Source organism: Aethalodelphis obliquidens, unplaced genomic scaffold, assembly GCF_003676395.1.
Source record: "Aethalodelphis obliquidens isolate GAN/ISIS:26980383/991018 unplaced genomic scaffold, ASM367639v1 scaffold9, whole genome shotgun sequence".
NCBI lineage: Eukaryota > Metazoa > Chordata > Mammalia > Artiodactyla > Delphinidae > Aethalodelphis > Aethalodelphis obliquidens.
Window position 1 is genome coordinate 40,105,793 of NW_020837953.1, and position 16,232 is coordinate 40,122,024.

The following is a 16,232-nucleotide window of genomic DNA, read 5'->3' on the forward strand; positions in this document are numbered from 1 at the left end:
TGTGTGTGTGTGTGTGTGTGTGTGTGTGTGTGTGTGTGTGTGTGTGTTTGGTTAATATGGGTTTTGGGGCTTTCTTTCATTTTTTTCTAGTCTGCCTTAAAGGGAAGTGAGTGCTTCCCAGGTGGAGACAGTGTGTGTTTCTAGATTTTTCTAAGGCTCTCCCCATCAATAAGTCAGTAACTTCTGATGATTCTGGAGCCCCCAGGACTCACTCATTCCCATCTTGCTTGCCCACTCATGTGACTACCCCTGGCACGGACATCTCCCCCAGTTCCCCCTGGACTCATCAGTCTTCCCCACCCACCACTTTCTATAAATGTAGACCTAGAATACACTTCTGTGTTGCAAAACTCAGCTAAGTTCCTGTTTCAATCTTTATTTTGAAATATTTTGTATAAGAGAGCAGGGGGTATCATGAAGATGGCAAGAAGCGGGGCACAGTTTCAGCTTTCTGGACGAGAGGCCATGCTGGAGATCAAAAGACGTTTGGGGAAGAACCTGAGTAAACAGCAAGAAAATAAATGGTCAGATGGGAAGTCATGTGGCTTTTGGTGTGATGTTCATGGTTGCTTCACGGCCACGGCCTGGAAGGAGGCAGGCCATACGCGGGCCCTCTCCTGGTCCTCCAGCCCCTGCCCCTCTGCACACAGGGTCAGGGCTCTCAGCAAGGGTATCTCAAGGGTTTGGAATCCCACACGCATTCAGTAGGTGTATATTAAATGGCCACCACCCAAGGTCAAGACCAACACCCACAGTAAAGTCTGACAGTGTTTCTGGTGGGGCTCCCTAAAAGCAGATCCCGAGGTGAGGGTTTGGGAACAAGTGACTTATTAAGGAAGAGCCTCCAGGAGAAACCAGGAAGGGAGTGGAGGGATCAGGGCCAGGAATGGGAAGAAGTCAAGAGCCTGATTTCAGATGTAGCCTCAGCCTGGTCACAGGAGAGCTCTAGAGCATAAGTGGCAGCTCAGTTCTTCCATCTGGAGGCCGAGTTTCGTGTACCTACACGAGTCGGTCATTAGCTATGGGGCCTTCGGCTCTCTGAACAGGCAACGGGGGCACCCGTAGCCTACGGGCAATCATCCAGCTGTAGTTCTGTTTTGTTTTGTTTTTTGCCACACCGTATGGCTTGCAGGATCTTAGTTCCCTGATCAAAGATTGAACCCGCGCCCTTGGCGGCAGTGATAGCGCAGAGTCCTAACCACTGGACCACCAGGGAATTCTCCACAGCTGTAGTTTTTAGCAGCAGAGTCACAAGAGCTGGGGAATGGGCCAGAAAAGGATCTGGGCAGAGCACTGACTGTGTCCACTGCTCTGAGTAATATCATGTTCTCGTAATATGGAATTGTGGCACGTGGGTATTTATGATTTGACCCATGGTATAAAATCCATACAACATAGCCACGATCTAACAGGGTTTTTGTGAACAAACCCCCAAGGCTCTAAAATAGAACCACCTAGTTGGTTGCTACACCTAGAAGCCACTTCCAAGCACTTTGGAATGCACCTGGGGGGTTCTTACCCCTCAGCCCCATCTTGGGTTTCTGGACAGATGTTCTGACGCAGCCATTTACAAAGGCCACTGCAAAATGAAAATCACTAGTTCGCTTATTCCTGGACTTAGCCCGTGGGTCCAGCCCTCTGAGGTCATTCTTCCCTTTTATACCCAACTAATGTGGCCCAAGCCAATCTTCTATGGGGTTTTCCTGACGCACCTATTTCTGAGACTCCCCAAGGGATGCTGGTGTGTTAAACCCATCCTGCTGGTGTTTTCACATCTTGGCCACTCACTCACCTCAGGATTGCTGAAAGTCACCCTGAGACGTCTAGAACAGCACCTTCCAGTAGAAATACAATGCAAGGGGCTTCCCTGGTGGCACAGTGGTTAAGAATTCGCCTGCCAATGCAGGGGACACGGGTTCAAGCCCTGGTCCAGGAAGATCCCACATGCTGTGGAGCAACTAAGCCCGTGTGCCACAACCACTGAGCCTGTGCTCTAGAGCCTGTGAGCCGCAACTACTGAGCCTGCGTGCCACAACTACTGAAGCCCACGCGCCTAGAGCCCATGCTCTGCAATAAGAGAAGCCACCGGAATGAGAAGCCAGCGCACTGCAATGAAGAGTAGTCCTGGCTTGCCGCAACTAGAGAAAGCCCGCACGCAGCAATGAAGACCCAACACGGCCAAAAATAAATAAATTTATAAAACGAGTTCCCAGAGAGCTCCCCATCCCCTTAAAAAAAGAAAAGACAAGAAATACAATGCAAGCCCCATATGTAATTTTAAATTTCCTGGTAGCCACATTTTAAAAAGTGAAAAACAGGTGAAGTTAATTTAATAATGTCTTCTTTATTGCAGTATATCCAAATTATCATTTTGGCAGGTAACCAAAAATTTTAAATATTAATGAAATATTTCACGTTCTCGTCTTTGGTAGTAAGTCTTTGAAAGCTGATATATGTTATATACTTATATCACATCTCTCTTAAGACTAGCCACATTTTAAGTGTTCGATAGCCACAAGCGGATCATATTGGAAGGCGCAGTTGTAGAATCCTGTCTACCAGGCTGAGTCCCAGTTATAGAAATAGGCACGTTCCTTAAATCCCCAGAATCCAGCTAGGCCAACTGCACCGCTAACAAAAGCTGACTGTGGGTTTTTTTGTTTTTGATTTTGGCTGCCCCACCTAGCTTGCGGGATCTTAGTTCCCCGACCAGCGATCGAACCTGCGCTCGCAGCAGTGAAAGTGCAGAGTCCTATCCACTGGACTGCCAGGGAATTCCTAAAAGTTGATTGTTATAATACCAGAGAGAGAGACAGAAGATAGACATCGGCCCTCCCTGGCCCTGGTGTACAGAGCCTTGTCCCTTCAGAAGGTCCTCTTGCCTGAACCGTGGCTGCTGCCACGTTACCAGGACTGGCCTCTCTCTTGGCAAGGGGAGTGCCTTTGGCCAAGTCCCCTCTGCCCACTTTAGGAAGCGAATCCCCACCAGCCCCATGGAAAGGGAAAACATAATTCCCTCACCTCTAGCCTCTTTTCCCTCATCATTCCCCGGGATACAACCTGATTCTGCATCTTAATGTAAGATGTCTTTAGTTCCCAGGTGAGGGGAGTTGGGGTCCCCATTATCTCAGCCCCTTCATTCCAGATAGGATCTGATCCAGACCCTGACATAGCCAAAAGCCTGTGGGAGTGGGATCCCTCCCCCCTAAACAAAAGAGCAGCCAGGGGTGAGCTCTGCCTGCCCAGTGGGACTTATCCGGGATCCTTGCCCAAGTGGCATCAGCTCCAGGGGACTGACGGCAATGTTATTGGTAACTCAATACAGTGCGGTGACACCAAATGGCAGCATGTGGAATCTTACCTCTAGCCGGACAACCAGAAAAAGACATGTCCAGGCAGAGAGCTCAGTTCTGCAGCCTTGCCTCAAGCCTGACTGATGTGGCAATCTGGTTTTTTACCTATGCCTCACCCCCCAGCCAGCTGGGCTCCGGTTCAGCCCTGACTTCTGAGAAAGCAAAGGCCTGGTCTCTAGCTAGTCTCTAAGCAAACTACCCAGTTCAGTTTGCTTTTGCCTCAGCCCCTCACGGTCTGCAAGCTAAGGCCCACTTTATCACAGTCACGGGTAAACCCCATGATGACCCTTTAAGGACAGTCTCTGACTGGCATTCTAGGGCCCTACTCATAAGCTTCTCTGCCACTGAAGTGTTAAAAGACACCTTTAAAAGGACTGCTTTGTTTTCCTCCCGATGGCAGTTCCTGGCACATAGTCAGTGCTCAGCAAATATGTTTTGAATAAAACAATGAAACGCCTCTTCAGCTAGGCAATGGAAGCAGAAATAGCCCAATCAGATGAGGTAATAATAGCCACCATTTCTCAAACACTGACTACCTGTCAGGCACCTGCCAGGTTGAACTATATGAAATGCCATTTTTAAAGGTCACAAGGGTCAAGCAGAGATGATTTCATATAGTTCAGCCTAATAGTTTACATTCATCATCTCATCTAATTCTCACAACAAAGCTGTGAGAATTATCCCCACTTTATAGATGAGGAAACTGAGGCTCAGAGAGGAAGTGACTTGCTCCAGTTTACACAGCAGGAAGCAGCAGAACCTGGATTTGTTGTACCCAAGCGGTCTGATTCCAGAGCTCGCCCGCTGAACCCCTGCTCTTGACTACCTCATCTTAGGAACAACTTTCTAACCCGAGTTCAATGAGTCATCATCCTTTTCTTCATAAATGCTGCCTTTGCACTTGTCATTTTTTAGCATACTGGATGAACTATTTCGAATCTTATAACGAGAACACCTGCTACCTGCAAGCAAGTGTCTGGAGATTATAAGATTCCTGTAAACCCTTCAAAGGCAATAGAGCCCAAAGTGAAATAACTTCTACATAATACAGAATATGCTTTCAAGTCTTCCGCTCAGAGTCAGATGGCATCTCACAATCATGAAATGTAAATTATAGTCATTCATCCACCCATTCATTCTTTTTTGTTAATATTACTGTAAGCATCTATTGTGTGTAAAACTGGAGCGATCATATAATTTTTCATCTAAACCAGAATGAAAGGGGGCACTACTAATAATTCTACCAGTTTAACAGATGAAAACTGGGACCATGCTGAGCAAACCAGGATGTCTCTTCTCCCTGAAAACCCTGTGTCTGAGACATGATCTCATCCCTCAAGGAACTGAGAGAGTCAGGGAGACAGGAGAACAAAGAGGCAGACAGATGGAATAGACACTTGATAAATATTTGCTGAATGGAGGAATGAATAAGGCACAAAAGCTGCGGAATCATACATACACGCGTGCACACACACACACACAATTATTTCCAGCCAGGAGAGTGACCAAGGGTGGCCTTAATGTTCATCTGGGCTAGACTGTTGAATGAACGCAGGAACGCATGACTGGGCAGAGAAGGGAAGAAAGGCTGCCGAGCTGAGCAAGGACACAAAGGGGTGTAAGTATATGACAAGCTTGACAAGCTTGAGAAATGGTGAGTATAGGGAATGGCAAAGATATAGACTGAAGTCATACTGGAAATACTAGGTTTTGAGCAATGGGAACCCCCTGAAGGTTTGGGGCTGCTGCAGTCACATGACCAATCCTGTATTTTAGAAAGAGGACAGTAACATATATTCCTTTGTTGCTATTAAGAAACTACCTGAGGAGGGATTTCCCTGGTGGCACAGTGGTTACGACTCCATGCTCCCAATACAGAGGGCCCAGATTTGATCCCTGGCCAGGGAACTAGATCCCACATGCATGTGCAACTAAGAGTTCGCATGCCACAACTAAGGAGCCTGCCTGCCGCAACTAAATAAATAAGTAAATAAATATTTTTTAAAAATACACATAACATAAAATTTTTTAAAAAAAGAAACTACCTGAGGAATGATCAAACCATGGTACATCCCATTTATATATTTTGTAGCATGTGAGATGAAATAGGTCTATGTGTACTGACATGGAAAGAGCTCCAAGACAGAGCACTTGATATATAAAAAAAAGTCAAGCAAAGCCATGGATTTCCGTAGACACATATATGTGTATACACATGCAAAGAAAAAGGTATGGGAGCAATCCCATGAAACTGACAATAGTAATCACCTCTGGGAAAAGAAGCGTGACTGAGGGGATTTAAAATTTATCTGTGTTGCTTGAAATTTTTACACAGTGAGAATTTAATTACATATGTACTTTTAAATAAGTTTTTAAAGCTGCCTGAAACCCTTGGCATCTTATTTATGCTGAAGTCTTTCCATCCTGATTAGCATAATCTCTTTCTCCTAATAATTCACAGTTCTCTTTTACCTTTTTTCTCCCCCAGCTGGGCTTCCCACCAGTTGAAAATTGATAGCTCCTTACAGATACTAATTCATTTTCTCCTCCTCCCTGTGAGGTGACTATGATTTTTTTCCCCCCATTTTACACAACAGGAAACTAAGGCACAGAGAGGTTAAGTAACTTGCTGAAGGTCACGTAATAAATGGCTGTCCTCTCTCCGCCCCGGGTCGCTGCAGCCTCCGCTGCTTTCGGGCCTAGCAGCCTGAAAAAAAAAAGAGAAAAGGATTTAAAAAAAAAAACAAAACCCAAAACGCTTTAAAATCCACCAGGGACTTCCCTGGTGGCGCAGTGGTTAAGAATCCGTCTGCCAATGAAAGGGACACAGGTTCGAGCCCTGGTCCGGGAGATCCCACATGCCACGGAGCAACTAAGCCCGTGCGCCACAACTACTGAGCCTGCGAGCCACAACTACTGAAGCCCGTGCGCCTAGAGCCCGTGCTCCACAACAAGAGAAGCCACCGCAACGAGAAGCCCACGCGCCGCAACTAGAGAAGCCCGCGCGCAGCTACGAAGACCCACCACCGCCAAAAATAAATAAATTAAATAAATAAATTTTTTTTTTAATCTTAAAAGAAAAGAAAGAAACAAAAGAGCGAATCCTCCTCGTAGGACCCGCGGGGCAGTCACTTTTGCAGTCACTTTTGCACGCTTCCGGCCTGCCCGCTGCCGCGGCACCTAGGCGTCCGTGGGTCCCTGTCCGTTGGTGCAATGGTGAGCCGCTCGCGCACCCGTGTTCACGCGCCTCCGCCCGCCCCGGGCGCGCCGGCCTCCGCGCTCCACGTGTCCTCACAGCCCTTCTCCCGCCAGGCGTGGGAGGCGGCTGCGCGCTCCGGCCGCCCCGGGCTTGACGAGTGGGCACCAACAAGTATTTGGTTTCCCTCTTCCCCGGGCTGCTGTAATCTTAAACTGCCGGGAGCCCGAGGCCTATATTTATAGAGAAACGCACGTTCCGGAGGCCGCCGTGGGCACCACTGGGTTGCCTCTGGAAGAATTTTTGTAATTTGGAGAGCAGTCCCCGTTTTAATTTTTTTTATTTTTTGAAATTGGGAGCTTCCAGACCAGGACAGCTGAAACTTACAAACTCCCAGGGAGCGCCGTATTGTTTTTGAGAGCCTTTTGTCTGCGGTTTGACATTCTCATCCGGACTGTCCCCGAACTCCTCTCAGGCCCTCCCCTCGGAGCCGACTCCAGCTTCTCTGAGCTTCACGGCCACCTGTGAGCCGCGGCACGGGCCACGGCTCGGAGGGGAGCCCCCTTTGTCCTGTGTGGTCCCTCTAAGAAGTCCTCCTGGCGGGGCTCGGGGTGGTGGGGAGATGAACGCTGCGGCCAGCAGCTACCCCAGGGCCCCCCTGTACGTGGGTGACCTGTACTCGGACGTCACCGAGGCCATGCTGAACGAAAAGTTCAGTCCTGCGGGGCCTGTGCTGTCCATCTGGGTCTGCCGCGATATGCTCACCCGCCACTCCCTGGATAATGCCTACATCAACTTCCAGCAGACAGCTTTCGCGGAGCGGGCCTTGGATACCGTGAACTTTGATGTGATTAAGGGAGAGCCAAGCCGTATCATGTGGGCTCAGAGGGATCCCTCTGTGAGAAAATCTGGTGTGTGAAATAACTTCATCAAGAACCTGGACGTACAGATAACAAGGCACCGTATGATACTTTTTCTGCTGTTGGAAACATTGTCCTGCAAGGTGGTGTGTGATGAGAACGGCTCTAAGAGTTATGCCTTTGTCCACTTTGAGACCCAGGAGGCTGCCGACAAGGTCATCGAGAGGATGAACGGCATGCTCCTCAATGACCGCAGAGTGTTTGTGGGCAGAGTCAAGTATCGAAAAGAGTGGGAAGCTGAGCTTGGAGCCAAAGCCAAGGAATTCACCAATGTTTATATCAAAAACTTTGGGGAAGAGGTGGATGATGAGAGTCTGAAAGAGCTATTCAGCCAGTTTGGTAAGACTCTGAGTATCAAGGTGATGAGAGATCCCAGTGGGAAATCCAAAGGCTTTGGCTTTGTGAGTTACAAAAAACACGAGGATGCCAATAAGGCCATGGAAGAGATGAATGGAAAAGAAATCAGTGGGAAAGTCGTTTTCGTCGGCCGTGCACAGAAGAAAGTGGAACAGCAGGCCGAGTTAAAGCGAAAATTTGAACAGCTCAAACAGGAGAGAATTCGTTGCTATCAGGGGGTGAATCTCTCAATTAAGAACTTGGATGACACCATTGATGGTGAGAAGTTAAGGAAAAAGTTCTCTCCTTTTGGGTCAATCAACAGTGCTAAGGTGATGCTGGAGGATGGGAGAAGCAAAGGGTTTGCCTTTGCCTGCTTCTCATCCCCTGAAGAGGCAACCAAAGCAGTCACGGAGATGAACGGACACATCGTGGGCTTCAAGCCACTGTATGTCGCCCTGGCCCAGAGAAAGGAAGAGAGAAAGGCTCAGCTGACCAACCAGTGTATGCAGCGGGTGGCCAGGATGAGAGCAGTCCCTGCCAATGCCATCTTAAATCATTTCCAGCAGCTGGGGGCTACTTTGTGCCAGCAGTTCCACAGGCCCAGGGATGACCTCCGTATTACCTAACCAGTTAGCACAGATGAGGCCTAATCCACGCTGCAGCAAGGTGGGAGACCTCAAGGCTTCCAAGGAATGCCAAGTGCTATACGCCAGTCTGGGCCTCGTCCAGCTCTTCGCCATCTGGCTCCAACTGGTAATGCTCTGGCCTCTCGCGGCCTCCCTACTACTGCTCAGAGAGTCGGATCTGAGTGCCTAGACCGCTTGGCTATGGACTTTGGTGGGGCTGGTGCCGCCCAGCAAGGGCCGACTGACAGCTGCCAGTCTGGAGGTGTTCCCACAGCTGGGCAGAACCTAGCGCCTCATGCTGCTGTTGCTGCCGCTGCTGCTTGGGCTGTTGCACCTTACAAATACGCCTCCAGTGTCCGCAGCCCTCACCCTGCCATCCAGCCCCTGCAGGCACCCCAGCCTGCGGTCCATGTGCAGGGGCAGGAGCCGCTGACCGCCTCCATGCTGGCCGCAGCACCCCCCCCAAGGAGCAGAAGCAGATGCTGGGTGAACGTTTGTTCCTGCTCACCCAGACGATGCACTCAAACCTGGCCGGGAAGATTGCGGGGATGCTGCTGGAGGTTGACAGCTCGGAGCTGCTGCACGTGCTGGAGTCCCCGAGTCTCTTCGCTCCCACATGGATGAAGCTGTGGCGGTCCTATAGGCTCATCATGCCAAGAAAAAAGGTGCCCAGAAGGTGGGCGCTGTCGCTGCTGCTACCTCTTAGACAAGGACAAAGCGATTCACAAGCCAAATAACCCCTCATGGAATTCAGCTCGAGGTTTGAAGACTTCCTAGCTCGTCCTATGGACCTCAACACCAAGAACCACAAATTGCGCATTTAGTAGGTCATGTATCAAAAGGTCAATTATGACGTGCCTAGAATTTTTCAATTAAAAGAATATATTCTCTGGGTTCTGATATGGCCCAGACAGTGTTAACTTTTTTTTTTTATTGTGAGTTTTGATTTTTTCCCCCCAGAAATTGGTTTTGTTTGATGTACCCAAGTCTTAAGTTTCTCAATAAAGAAAAAAATCTCCATAATAAATAAATAAAAATGACTGATATAACAGGATCCAAACCTCCCAAAGGACTGCATACTTAACCATTCCATCTCCCTGCCTCTCTGGAAAGTCAACTTGCTTTTAATATTCTGCATCCCTCTGACTTCTTTTGCTTTCACTGGGCCGATATCTAGCCATTACAAATGAAATTTACCACCATTCCCTTTTTGCATTTCATTTACATGATTCTGTCTCTGATACAAAGGGGTGTTCAAAATTCAGACTCAGCTGGAAAGGGAGTTTTATCACATACTGTGTTTAAAAAGCACACACCCACACACATCCAGAAGACCAAATTAACTGCTAATTTGAGAGTATGCTGGTGATGTGGCAGGCAGATGAGAGCGGGACAGAGGTTGGCAGTGTGGGTGAGCTCTAATTTGTGTGTGTGTGTGTGTGTGTGTGTGTGTGTGTGTGGTGCTATAGGGTCCACCAACGTGACAGTCCCCAGAAGGCCTCAGGCCACTTGCTAAGTCCCAGCAGCTAAGCTGACTTCAGCTGTGTGAAACGCAGCCCCATCTGGAATGGGGGTGGCTTGTGACATTTTTGCTCCAGGAGTTCATAGAGACTGCTCATGAAATTGGAGAAGTCTGTAGCATATGATTGTCCCCATCCCACTCAGACAGAATATTTTGAGAAGTCTAATTATGTAGTGAGGGTGGAAGGAAAGGGTTTAGATAAGCCCTTTCTAAGGGCAGGTTGGAAAGGGCTGATAGGGAGCCCTGGGCAGTTCTGCGAGGCAGGGGTGCCCTCTGCAGGTGAACCAGAGGGACTGCAACCACTGTGTTCCCATGCGCCTTGGGGGCATGTCCGTAGCCCAGCCATCCCCCTAACAGAAGATGCTCACCTCCTCGCTGTGTGACTTAGGGTGAGTGGTTGACCCTCTCTGAGCCTCAGTTTCCCCAACCGTAAAGGACAAAAACCCCTACCTCATGAAGTTACTGTAATGATCAGAGAGAGAAAATGCACCCAAACTGCTCTGCAGAGGGCCTGGTACACAGTAAGTCTTCCAAATGTGGCAGCTACTACCAGCAGAGGCAGTAGCAGCAACAGCCCGATTATCACTGTCACTGGCATCTTGAACAATAGTAAAGATGACGACGGAGTGATCTAGCAGAGGAAGAAGGGCTTCTCTGAGAGCAAGCACAGGCAGGGCTGGGGCAGGGGCTGGAGGAAATCGGGGCCAGGCAGCCCGAAAGCATTTTGATTTACCAACTATGTCTATTCCAATTCTGGGAGACAGTTTTCGCCTCCTCTTCTCCCTAGAGCCCCACAGTGCCGAATTACACTGCTCCCTGGAAGCAAAATACCCCAGGCAGAGAGCTGGGATATACTTGGAGGAGCCCAGATGTTTGCAAATCTCACAGTGGTGGACCTGCTCACAGTGATCCACAGAAGGGACTCTTTCTACGGCTGAAGGGAAGGAAGGAGTCCCTTCTGTCTAACTTTGTCTCCTACCGTGACTCAGCCCCCAGCCTCTCTGTAAGGGTGTCCTGCTTTCCCCCTCCCTCCACCTCCCCACCTCCCCCCACCCCCCATAGATCAGAGGGCTGGACCAGGCGGAGGCCTGGGCTGTGATCACCACCATCCGTTTCCTCCCCCATTCCTGCCCACCCAGGCTCACTCCTTCCTTCACTCTGGTCCCTGCAAAGGCACCCAACCCTCTTGACGTATCCTAAAAGGTCTCTAATGCTAACTTCAGGGAAACAAACAGGGGTTAGCAAGACTAAGATAAGATGGAGAAGTTACTAAAAATAAGTAAAGGAAGAGTAGACTCTGGTCTTCACCAGGACAAAAAGGAACCAGGGTGATTGCTCCCAGTTCCCCTGACTGACTCAGTTCTCTGGTTTTTCTTGGAGAATACTTCCTTTACTTAAAATTTTGATGTTTTAATGTTACAAGAGCACCCAACACGGATTTCGAGTTAAGAATTCCTGATTTAGGGGAACTGGTTCTGCCGTTTATGACGTGGAGGATTTGAGGCAGACTGTGAGCTTCTAGGGGTTTCCACTCCTTTTAAGTGAAAAGAAGGGTATTGAGGCCTGTGAAGTCAGGAACTGGCCTGCTTTGCTCACCACTGAATGCTTGATGCCTAGAAAAGTGCCTGCCACACAGAGGCACGCAGTGACCATTTGATGAATGAATGTGATAATAACTGTCTCTCCAAAGAACTGTTGTCTGGATGTAAAGAACTTCATAAATGGGAGTATCTACTCCACTTAAGCTAAAAAAAAAAAAAAATTTTGATGTTTTGTTTGTCATGAATTTTTTTGCATTTTTTTAATAGTGCACTAAAATATTACTTATCTTAATGAACCGAGTTTTTTGACCACCTTAAATTCTGTACACTCACCTTGCACTAGTCCTGGCTCAGAGATTAAAGCTGCCTGGGTCTCCACTGGGCTCCCTTCTCCCCAAACAACCCACCCTTAACCCCATCTCTCTTTTCACCTTCTACAAGGAACAGGGACAGCTCACCCTTTGTTTTTATTTACTCCTTCCTTCAACCAATACTGACTACATACCTACTATGTGCTAGGTCCCGAGCCAGGCACTTTGGAGACAAAGACGCACTTGTTCATTCATTAAATGTTTTCTGGCCACCTTCTGGGTGCCCGGTCACTGTGCCAGGCTCTGGGGACACAACAGTGAACAAGATAGACATAGTTCTTGACCTCTGGTGTGAGAAGTTCAGATGATAAATATATTCGTAAAGAATTAAAAACAAACTTATTGCAGATAGCAATAAGTTCTACAAGGAAAATAAAGTGAATAGGCCATGTCCTCAAAATGCCCACAGTCTGGGGAGACAGACATATAAATGGGTAATTGTTAAACCAGGTGTTATGTACATGGATGGCAGATGCAGAGGATGTTTCAATGGAGGTGGACAAGAAGTGATTTCCTAGGGAGGAGAAAGTTGGAGCTGAATCTTAAATGGTGAGGAACTGGCCACATGGAAAAGGAGGAAATGGCACCCCAGATCCAATATGGAAGTGAGCAAAGGCTTGGAGGTGAGGAACAAGGAGGGGAGCAGAGCTGGTTTTATCACAGGGAGAGATGAGACAGGAGGGGCCAGTCTTGGAGGCCACTGGGACCCCAGGTGGGAATGCTCAGAAGACGGCTGGAAACGAGAGAGGGTCAGCCAGAGAGATGGAAGACGATGGCCCATTAGTCGAAGGCAAATAAAATTCTGAATTTTGGATGAGAAGGCCCCTGAGTCCCAGCACAGGGATCTATTGGGGTGGAGTGAGTTTTTCTCAGAGACAAAACTCTCCCAGGCTATAAAATCATCAGGTATTTCCCCGCTAAATTCAACTTTCCTTAGCCCTATGCCTGGAGGGAATCCAGTCTGGTTGCCCTAAATCACAAGACACTCAAAACATAGTTGAGTGTACAAATGACAATTGATTCTATGCTTTTTGGTTTTAATTTTTAATTTCCAGCCCTTGGAGAAGAAAGAGGTCCTGAAGCAAGATCCCCACCCATAATTGTTCAGCTTTCTCGTTATCCAAAGGCTGAAGTCTGTAAAATGGAGTTAGTTATGCCAACCCCCAAAAAAGTTGTTATGAGGACTAAAGGAGACTGCTTATGTAAACACCTTTGTGAGTGATGAAGTTCAGAATAAACATAAAGCCTCTAGCTAACCGGCGAAAAGCAGTACTTCACTAGCTAGACAAGTGGAAACAAACCAAATAACTTTGGGTCTTATCACAGACACCTTGGGAAGATATGTCAGGAGCAGGCCATGAAAATCTCTAAGTCCTCCTGTAGCTGTGCCTTTCTGGAAGCCCAAAGTTCAGGGCGGAGGTACAGCTGCCCAGGAATTTATTTCTCCATAAATTTGAGCTCCCCAAATCCCCATGAAGCCCAGGAATGATGTGACTGCAGGGCGCGTGGGCCCATTGGCACCAAGAGCACTTCCATAAATCAAGGTCTCACTCCCGCTGGCCTCAGACTGCTTTTTCCAAGGTGACTGGGCAAAGCAAAAGGGTAGTCACTAACCTAGGAGTGGCATCTGCCTCTGAGAAGAAAGAACCCTGCCGATGCCTACAGGACCAATTCTCTAGAAACACATCCCTCAGAAGGAGAGGTCGCTCTTCCTTCATCTCAGAAGGTAATGCAACCAGGAGGACTTCAAGGGAGGGTGATAATCTTCCCATGAGTTCATCCAATTTGAGTAGCCCCTTGAGGCAGACTTGGAGGAGCCCTATTCCAGTGCGGGGTCGGCCCCAGTGAAAAGTCAAGGTGACCACAGCCCTGTCACCAGTTACCCCTAGGGCAGCCGCCCAAGGCAGCCCCCCAAGGCAGCCATGTGAATCACAGAGTCTTACATCAGCTGGCACAACACCCTGATGATACAGGCAAGGGAACTATAGGCCGGAGATGGGGAGGGACTAGTCCAAGGTCACACAGTCTCCAGGGGAAGGTTCAAGGTTAGACCCAGGGGTCCTGGCTGTTTCTTGTGGCCTCACTACACACCTCCTCTAATGAGGCCACATGGCAGATCTAGCCCAGGACTCCAGAAACTAAGCCTCATCCACCAATTCATTTGGCCACCTTAATTTCTCCAGTAGCATCTAAATTATGTGAGTGTGGAAGCCAAAGAATATAAAAAGGTGCCTTTCACAAGGGTAGGGGATTAAGAAGTACAAACTACTAAGAAAAATCAACAAGCTACAAGGATGTACAGTACAATACAGGGAACATACCCAATACTTTATAATAACTATAAATGGAGCATAACCTTTAAATTTTGTGAATCGTGTCATACACCTGAAACTTATATAATATTATACATAACCTATAACCTCAATTTTTTTTTTTCTTTTGGCCATGCCACGCAGCTTGAAGGATCTCAGTTCCCTGATCAGGGACTGAACCCTGGCCTTCGCAGTGAAAGTGCCGAATCCTAACCACTAGGCCAGCAGGGAACTCCCTCAATGTTTTAAAAAGGTGCCTTTCTTGGACTTCCCTGGTGGCGCGGTGGTTAAGACTCCACCTGCCAATGCAGGGGACACGGGTTCGAGCGCTGGTCCGGGAAGATCCCACATGCCGTGGAGCAACTAAACCCGTATGCCACAACTACTGAGCCTGTGCTCTAGAGCCCGCAAGCCACAACTACTGAAGCCCGCGCGCCTAGAGCTCATACTCCACAGCAAGAGAAGCCACCGCAATAAGAAGCCCGCGCACCGCAACGAAGAGTAACCCCCGCTCGCCGCAACTAGAGAAAGTCCGCACACAGCAACGAAGACCCAACGCAGCCAAAAATAAAACATAAATAAATAAATTTATTAAATAAAGAAAGAAAAGGAAAATAAAAACCTGCCTTTCATATGTGAAAAACAAGTGGGCAGAGAAGGAAAAACATCATCCTGGGAAACACAGGTACCTGCAAAGTTAGCTAACTACATGAACTGCGGGAGGTGACTGAAGAGACCATGTGACTTGGAAGACAGAGGCCACACCTGCCCAAGGTAATCAAGCCCCCAGAGTTGTTACCGATCAATGTTCTTGGCCTCCTTAATAGAAATTGATAAAAGGCCAGAAAAGAAATTCAGGCAAGGCTTTATTGGGGCTCCTGCTGCAACAGTGGGGAGTGAGAACAAGTTACAGGTTCCCTTACTGGCTCACTGAGGAGGGGTGAGCTGGGTTGGGGTGTGTCCAGGGGTCAGGCCAGAGGGGTGGCTTAGGGGATCTGTCCTCCCCTTTGGTGGTGGTGTATGCAGAGGGCATGCGCGGTACCCTGCTTTTGCTCCCGGCTCTTCAGAAGTGGCAGTTGGGTTTTTGGTCTTTTTGTATCTTGTTGTCCATCATTTGCCCAAACTGCACATGAATGCAGTTATTTTTAGTCCCTTATAGTTTCTTTATATTTTGTTGCTCCAGGAGCCATTTGTCCAGGTACAAGCACTGCAGAAAAGGGTCTCAGGTCCCAGGTCCCAGGTCTGAGATGAACTAAGCAGGGGTCTGGAAAAAGCAGCTGAGATGACTGAAATGGAGCCTTAAAACACAGTCACACAACCTACTGTATAGCACAGGGAACTCTACTCAATGCTCTGCGGTGATCTAAATGGGAAGGAAATCTAAAAAAAGTGTGGATATATATATACGTATAACTGATTCGCTTTGCTGCACAGCAGAAACTAACACAACATTGTAAAGCAACTATACTCCAGTAAAAAGTAATTTTAAAAAAAACACACTCACACACACAACACTTTCATAGGACTGTTGTGGGGATTATGTAAGATGATGGATCATAACGTCTGGTACATAGCAGGTGTTCAAGAAATGGTTTCTGACACTAAATGGCTAAGCCATGAAGGGCCTGGTTCCCTTCTCGCCCCTCTTTTACAGAACAGAGCTTACTGTATTGCAATCGTCCAGTTGCTTGCCTATTGAGAGTAAATTCAGTGAGGGCAGCAACCATGCCTGGCTTCACACACTGTAGCACCCCAGCTCCTGGCACATAATAGGTGCTCCATGCAGATTTTTGAACAAACAAAGGAACGAACAAACAAATGAATTGAGGCAGGAGATAGATGGGCCCCAGGCTGAACAGTTTCTCCTCTGTGGACAGAAACTCCATAATAGCAGAAACTCCATAAAAACAGGATGATGGAGGAGTTGGGCCCTGACCAGATAAGAGATAAAAGACCACCTATTCCTCATTCTTGGAATCAGGGAGACCTCCTCGACTACACATGTGCAGAAAGGCTCCTTGGGGGCTTCCGTGGTGGCACAGTGTTTGAGAG

The 16,232-nt window shown here is 48.1% G+C and overlaps 1 long non-coding RNA gene and 1 pseudogene across 1 annotated transcript in view; one reads left to right on the plus strand and one right to left on the minus strand.

Annotated features, from left to right (window-relative positions):
• Positions 1-16,071, minus strand: part of LOC113622138 (uncharacterized) — a 22,683-nt gene extending 6,612 nt beyond the window's left edge. Inside the window, exon 1 of the long non-coding RNA XR_003433418.1 lies at positions 15,997-16,071. This is a non-coding gene — a long non-coding RNA (uncharacterized LOC113622138). The remainder of the gene's footprint in view (positions 1-15,996) is intronic.
• Positions 7,172-9,140, plus strand: LOC113622137 (polyadenylate-binding protein 4 pseudogene; annotated as a pseudogene).
• Positions 16,072-16,232: the final 161 nt, after the last annotated feature.